This window comes from Mauremys reevesii, unplaced genomic scaffold (genome assembly GCF_016161935.1).
Source record: "Mauremys reevesii isolate NIE-2019 unplaced genomic scaffold, ASM1616193v1 Contig109, whole genome shotgun sequence".
NCBI lineage: Eukaryota > Metazoa > Chordata > Testudines > Geoemydidae > Mauremys > Mauremys reevesii.
In genome coordinates this window covers 168103-175812 of record NW_024100726.1, presented here as the reverse complement: position 1 = coordinate 175812, position 7710 = coordinate 168103, and the positions used below count along the sequence as shown (strand labels likewise).

Genomic DNA, 7710 nt, shown 5'->3' with positions numbered 1-7710 from the left:
ATTGCAGTGTGGGCACCAGCCACAAGCTACTGACTGAGAGAGAGTGTTGTGTGTTTTTCACACACCTGAGCAATATAATTCTGCTGAAACAACTTTGTAGTGCAGACGTGGCCAAAGATTCACTCACACACAGCTTGCAAGGAAAATGTCACCTGCTCCTCTGCTTTGGAGAATCCAAAGACAAGCAAAGCTTGTCAGGCCCTGGTAGCGATGGCAGGGAGTCAGGTGTTGGCAGACACTGTGTTTTAGTCACCCACAGGCACCATGGCTTAGCTGGCTAAAGCATCTGTTTCGTAAACAGGAGATCCTGGGTTCAATTCCCAGTGGTGCCTTGTTGACTGGTTGTTGGGGCACCTGCTATTGGCTACTGTCAGAAGACAAGATTCAGAGCTAGATGGGCCTTTGGTCTGGCCCAGTGTGGTTTTTCTTATGGTTTAAATTACACTCACAGGCACTGATAACAGAGTTACTGAACGTTTGGGAGTTAGGAGCGGGTAGGTCAGTGGTCCAGTCCCCACACAGATGACCCCTGTCTCCCTCTGGGACAGGGGCAGGTCTGAGCTCTCACCCAAATGCTCATTGTGGCTGCCAGAATCCGTGGGCAGCTCGTTTAGTTTACGGCAAAGGTTGAGTCCTGCTTTGTGCACCGTGTGTGAGAATGAAAATCCTAAACCGCCCTTTGAAATAACGAATGCAGCAGGACGTGTTATTGTCCCTGCCCCCAAGCAGACAGACCAATGGAGAAATGCCGTCGAGTCCAAGGTAATACTCCCCTGCCATTTTACCTTTTTTGCTTGCTAAACTCCTTCTTATCTGCCTGGCCCAGGCTGTCCTCTGCCTCAGCTGCTGCTCCCGGCCTGCTCTAGAGTCAAACACGCAGGGCCCCCAGGGGAACAGAGGCTGGGACAGGGCAGCAGCCTGGGCTGGGCTGGGAAGATGCTGGGAGTTCTCGTTCCCTGAGAACTGGCCTGGCTCCCTTCTCAACAGCAAACAAATCAATTCCACATCCCCTCCCCAGAAAAACCAGCCTGGAGCCAAGGGCAGCAGGGGACGATTCCCTCCAGTTCCCACTAAGGCATGAGAGAACCCAGGATGTTTCTAGCAGAGCTTATGGAACTGATGTGGGGAAACCAGCCTTTAATAACAAGCAGTTCCAGTTTAAGCTCAGTGTTTTTAACAATTTCTACAACATTAAATAACCCTTCAATCGTAGTGTCACCACCCATAACATTGCTTCAGCCTTACAGGTTCCTAAGTGTACAACTCAACATCTCTTCAAACACAAGGGAGTGGAGATCAGTCAATGTTCAGAGTCATCCCATATAAAAGAACCATGTTGTGGTACATACTGGCCCCATCATGTGGCCATCGCCTTTCCCTCCTCTCTGTTAAAAGTTTTAGTATTTTGCACAGAAACTTTCTTCCCTCAGGAGACTCCTGGGAACCAGGGCTGCCAGCCAGACAAACACCTTTAAGAGGAGGCATAATCTATCAAAAAATGATCTCCCTTCTTCTGTTCAGTGGCAGCCTGAAATGCTACTTATCCCGGCGGAGCTGGAGGATTGAAAGCAGCTACATCAAGCCCCTGTGTAGCTAACAGGAATGAACACAAACACTCCCTTGTATCTGAAGAGATGTTTAGTTTTACATTTGGTAAACTACAAGACTAAAGGGAAAGGCAGTGGTGGTGTCAGATATAAAGAGTGAAACATGAGACAATCATCATAGTTATGCCCATAGTGACTGCAAATTATTTCTAAATTCTTCTTATTATCATCAGTGTATTATTTTCTCTGGAGTCTAGACATTGACTATATCTTGACCAAGAAATTTAGATCTTGATAAAATAATCGACTACGCCTCGTTAAGGTAATGGACTTGACACCCACTCGGGTGTCTCCCTGCAGGTTCAAGTACTAACAACAGTGGCACCTTACAGCCATAGATTTTAATCAGGGCAATAAATTGATACAAACTCCTGTAAAATCATTTTCCAGCCCGACTCCTTCACCCACATTTGTTAGGGCATTGGGCCACCATGTGAACATTCCATTTCCCTCCTCAATTTCACACAGAGACACAATTTCCTTTGCACAGATCCATGAACAGCAAAACCTCCCTGTGTCTCTTGTCTGAGCCAGTGCATTCAATTGTATTGAAACCTTCTCTCCTGCAATGGCGATGGTCAGACAGAGGGGACATGGCCACCTTCACCTCTGACAGTGAGATATTGGCTCAGCTCTTTCTTTCTGCTGCTGTTGTTAGTCCATGAAACATCAGGGATGGAATGCAAGGCTGAGCTCACACACCAATCCCCTGAAACATTTCAGTGCCCCAGAGAAATCCTGACCCCTGCTATTGCAATGATATGGTGGAGATTCGAATAGTCGCAGTGTAGAAGGAGCCTGAGGGTGTTTATTTGTGAGCTGAGGTTCCCTGTCTGACATTTGCCTTCTTTCCTGGTTCGTTATGTCTCCAGTGAGCAAACCAAGGCTGGTTAAATGCTGCTTTTTAGACCAGAGAGCTGGGGTTGATTTAGCATGCTGTCGCCATCAGCTGGTCAGAGTAACCAGGGTGGGAGGGTGGAATTTAGGATTCTCCCACCAAGGGGAGGTGCTGTTGGACTTCTCTAGTGGGGGAGAGTCTGAAAAAGTTTCTCAGCTCCCAGAGATGGGGCAAACAAGCTGGTGCCACACACACATTTTCACAAGGAGTCAGGCCCCCTGGGGAAAAACTCAAAAGAAGCCCAGGCCCAGGAGCGTCAGAGAAGGGAATCACTGTTTTCCTTAAGAGGTGGGTGAGGGAAACCTGCAGGTCCTTAGATCCCTCCAGCGCCTGATAGAACCATTTTTGGGGAAGGTCTGGGGAAGCCGAGGAGGACAAGGAAGGGAAAAAGGGCTGGCAGCTGTTGTGTAATCCCCATGCTCCCAGCAGAAGGATCTGGAGGGGTCAGCACTGTGGTTGCTTGTTGAGGACACAGAACTCACAAGATGGCAAAGCTCAGAGCCCCGTTATAGGGAGTCAGAATGTGATCAGCTCACACCCAGGGGGAGCAACACCCCTCTCTTGGGCTCTATGTCAGGGCTCGTATCAGCTCAGTGTCCTTCCTGCAAGAGTGGGCTGCTGAGAGGGTTGTGATGGGGTAAATGAAGGCAGAGGAGGATTGTTCCTGCTGGGTTTTCCATTGTGTTGCTCTGTGATCCTGCTGGAGGAAGCTGAAGCATCATTTGAGTTTTTTTCAGTGGCTTGGGTTGGGCTGAGATTGTGACCCTGAGCACAGGGGTTCTCTGCTCTTAGCCCCTCAGGGAATGGACAATGGAGCAGCTTCAGAGATTGGCTAGAAAGTAGCCTAAGAAAGTGTAACATAAGTGAGAAGAAAAGCACCATCATCACTGGTCTAGTGGTTAGGATTTGGCATTTTCACTGCTATGGCCTGGGTTCAATTCCCAGTCAGGGAAAAGTGACTTTAAACCAAAACTGCTTCAGCTATTCTTCACTTGCAATGTAAATAAATCCACTTTTTTTTCCTGATTCTCCCATCTTCCCAGTGTCTCCATGGCAGGGCCGGCTCCAGGCCCCAGCACAGGGGGGCGGTCAATGAAAAGGGGAGGCTTCAGCAGCAATTCATCCCTCTCAGAGGGAAGGACTTGAGGCCAACTGCAGCAGAGGTAGAGCTGCAGCTTTTTATTTTTTTCCACTGGGGCAAAAACACTGGATCTGGCCCTGCTCCATGGAAGATAATTTGTTAAATCCCAGATGAGTGGAGTTAAATCAGTTCTCAGCCTGAGTCCTTAGGTCTTAATCCTGAGGATATTGTCCCACCATGGGGCCATTTCCCGCCTCTCTTTCCTAGGGAAGCACAATTTTCCTTGCACAGACACAGGAATAGCAAGATCTTTCTCTGTCCCTTGTGCAAAGCAGGGGGCCAAATTCCAGGGAAACAATGGACAAGCAGGGGGCCCTGGGCACATCCAGCCCTGGCTGTGAGATGTTCCCTCCCCTTTTCTTTATGCCCCTGTTGTTATTTCATCAATTGGCTGGGATGGGGGAAAAGCTGAGTTCACTCCAGGTGGAGGGGAAAAAGGACCCTGAAAATCTCAGGACCCAACCCCTGCTACCAGGATCACTGAGGTGCTGGGAATCTGCATGGGAAAGGGACGGTGTGAATTGTCAAGGTGGGGAATGAATAACAATTTACAAGAAGAGCCACCTCATTAACCACTGACACAGGCTAATCCTGCCGCAGATAGAAGGGAAACTGGGAGTGATTCTTTGCTGTTCAGCCATGGAAACAGTGACCCCATTGCACCGCAGTGAATGTGCTGGGGAAAGCTGGACTTCACAGGCAGGTAGAAAGAGCAGATCCTAGAAACACCTGGAGCTCCCCACAGCACTTCTGCCACCAGGGTCAGGTGTTGAGTGACTCACAGCGCCCCTCCCCTCCCATTACCTTCCAGCAGGGGGTGGCAGCACCCTCCACCCAATGCAGGGGAGAGGGCTGAGTGTATCTCTGCACCCTGAGTCCAGGGCACCCACTCTTTCTGCCCCACACATCGAATCTGGCTCTGCTGCAAAGTGACCCCTAAGAACCGGCAACCTCCAGGACAGCAGGTTTGGGCTCAGAGCAGGGAATGTGTCCCCCATGCTGCTTTTAGGCCACTAGGTGCTCTGGAAACAGGAGGGCTCTGAGTGTAACCTATAGGACATATGGCCCATCTGGGGATATAGCTCAGTGGTAGAGCACATGCTTTGCATGTATGAGGCCCTGGGTTCAATCCCCAGCATCTCCAATTTCTTTTCACCCTGCTGCTTTGCTCCTGCCCAGAGGGGATGGGGCCCAGCAGTCTCCCTGCAGGAATTTCAATCCTGTTCAGTGATGGATAAGTGCCAATTGCATGGAAGGTCAGAGAGGGGGGGTTCTGCTCCTAAGTCTCCTCTGTACATTTAAGATTCCCACCTGCTGTGCTGCTTGGGACAAGGGTAGATGAGAAGGGAGAATCCTCCAGCACTGGAGGGAAAGGTCCCATCTGCACAGACTGAGAGGCAAAGACTAGACTTATTTCTAGTCTGGGCCCAATCTTTTCTCCTGGTATAGTCCTTGTTCCAGCTCAGGTGGTAGCTGGGGATGTCTCATGACTGCAGCCATGTTTGTTCAGTTCCACCCCCTTATACAGCTTTGGTACAAGGCAGGAATTTTGTGTCTCTCCTGGGAAAAGCCCCAGGTTTAAGATGGATTCCTGTACCAGGTGACATGGTCACATGTCCCGTGAGACCCCCCCAAGCCTTCATTCTTCCTGGCCTAACTCAGGGATGGTGCAGGACAGAGCCATCGCCAGTCAATTGTCCTGGTTAATGGGAGACATCAAGAGTGCAAACCACTGTAAATGGCCCACACTTTGCATCATTACAACAGGACCTCAGAGTTATAGTTCATATTTCTAGTTTCAGATCCAAGAATGATCGGTTCATACTGTCATGAATAGTTAGTAAAGGGTTAAAACATAGTACCTGGTGGGCACCTGACCTGAGGACCAATCAGGGAAGAGAATTTGAAATTCCTAGGAGGGAACTTTTTCCCTCTGTTTGTGTGTGTGTTGTTCTTAGCCATTTGGAATTACAAGAGTCCAGATGCTTTAATCAAGTCTTCTACCAGTTTCCACCTTTCTGAACTAATTTCTTCTAGTCAGGATAGTGAGTATTAGAAAGGTACTTTGTGTCCTCATCTAATAATCCTATGTTTGCAATTCTGTGTGTTTGTTATTGATTATTCTTAATTCTGCCTGTACTGTTGTACTGAGAAGAGAGAGGATTCTCTCCAGAACTTAGCAAGGTTATACCCTATGAGTGTCCAACTTGGGCTCATAGAGATTCTGTATTTTCTTGTTTTTCTTTTAATAAATTCTTCTATAAAGATTTGATTAAGTCCCTTCTACTGTGGATACGGGGAGGGAGGGAGCTAAGAGACACTCTCTTGGTGGTGAGACAGGCTTATCTCCGGGCAGAGAAGGGAGGGGGGGGAAGGAGAGGCTTCTCCCTCTGTGAGTTGATCTGTGTTTCCCCAGGGAAAACAGGGGTGTCCTGACCCACGTAAATTGACCGAGGTGGTGGCAGTGACAAGGAGACCTACCCTAGGATCTTAGGGTGGGGGAATAGACGCGGGTCCCCACATTGGAGCCCAACAGTTCCAAGTGGGGGGGAAACCTATGACACATACAAATAGGATGAACACACACCGTAGATTATAAGCTTTGTAATGATACCTTACAAGAGACCTTTTGCATGAAGCACAGTCCAGTCACTTTATATTCACACTCATTAGCATATATTCATAAAATCCTATGGAGTGCAACGTCACAGCAGGGAAAGGGTTTTACTGTGGCACCTGGGAGCAGTTGAGTTTCATGTTCAGGCTGTGGTATGAGTTCCTCCAGGTTTCTCGTAAGCACACAGGGACCTTCGCGGGTGCTCTCGATACAGGAATGGCCCAGACATGATAAAGTGATGGGAATTGCATTTCCCTTTTTTATTTCTGTATTTCCAATGACATTTCTGTTTGTGATTTTGTTTTGCTTTGTATAACTGTGTTTTCTCCTGGATTTGATGTTTAATGAAAAAAAGAATATGGCCTCAAGCCACCAGATGGAGGAGCAGGCTGGGGCTAGGACTGCTAAGAGAGCGACAGTAGCAGATTTTCTGTATTGTTTCCTGCCCACATTTTCATGATTAGTTTCTCTTCTGCATGAAATTTCCTCTTTTGCAATGTGAGCCTGGCTGGCTCAGTTGGCAGAGCATCAGACTTTTAATCTGAGGGTCCAGAGTTCAAGTCCCTGGTCAGGTGAAGAAACACTTTCCCCCTGTGACATCCCCAAAGAGTTTTAGAAGGACTCTCCTTGACTTTAGTTTTTCCTTTTCAGGACATGGCCTTTCCTAGGAAGGGCCCTTTACTGCCTGGGACTGAAGGTGCTACTGCCTCACCTGTCCACTGGCCTCACAGTCTGGAGGAAGAAAGGCCTCTGGGGCTGCAGCAAAGTGCTGTGCGCTGACTTTTTGAGTAAATGCAGGGCTGGCCAGAGAGGCATGTTCCCACTGAGTCCTCCCTGCCAGAAAAAATTGTCCCCACAGACAGGGGCGGCTCCAGGCCCCAGCAAGCCAAGCGTGTGCTTGGGATAGCAAGCCACGGGGGGCGCTCTGCCGGTCGCTGCGAGGGTGGCAGGCAGGCTGCCTTCGGCGGCGTGCCTGCGAAGGGTCCGCTGGTCCTGCGACTTTGGCGGACCTCCCACAGGCAAGCCGCCGAAGGCAACCTGCCTGCCGTGCTTGGGGCAGCAAAATGCCTAGAGCCGCCCCTGCCCACAGAGTCCTCCCTGCTGGAAGTCTACAGTAATCAACAGGTGCTGTGCTGGTCCCGTGGTGTAAGGGCCAGCACTCAGGACTTTGAATCCTGCAATCTGAGGTGAAGTCTCAGTGGAATCTGAGAACAATTCCTGTACCACAAACCCTGCTGGATCTTCCAAGGCTCTGTCTTGCTTTCTCAAAGGCCATGAAAGCCACTACAAAAGGGTTTTTTTTCCTGCTGATAATAGCTCACCTTAACTGATCACTCTCGTTATAGTGTGTATGGCAACACCCAATTTTTCATGTTCTGTGTGTGTGTGTGTGTGTATATATATATATATATCTTCCTGCTGTATTTTCCACTGCATGCATCCAATG

At 49.0% G+C, this 7710-nt stretch overlaps 2 non-coding genes across 2 annotated transcripts; both read left to right on the top strand.

Moving 5' to 3' along the window:
* Positions 1-258: 258 nt before the first annotated feature.
* On the top strand, positions 259-332 carry TRNAT-CGU. Its single transcript has one exon. It is a non-coding gene; the product is annotated as a tRNA-Thr (tRNA).
* A 4386-nt stretch (positions 333-4718) lies between these two features.
* TRNAA-UGC lies at positions 4719-4790 on the top strand. The gene has a single exon. It is a non-coding gene; the product is annotated as a tRNA-Ala (tRNA).
* Positions 4791-7710: the final 2920 nt, after the last annotated feature.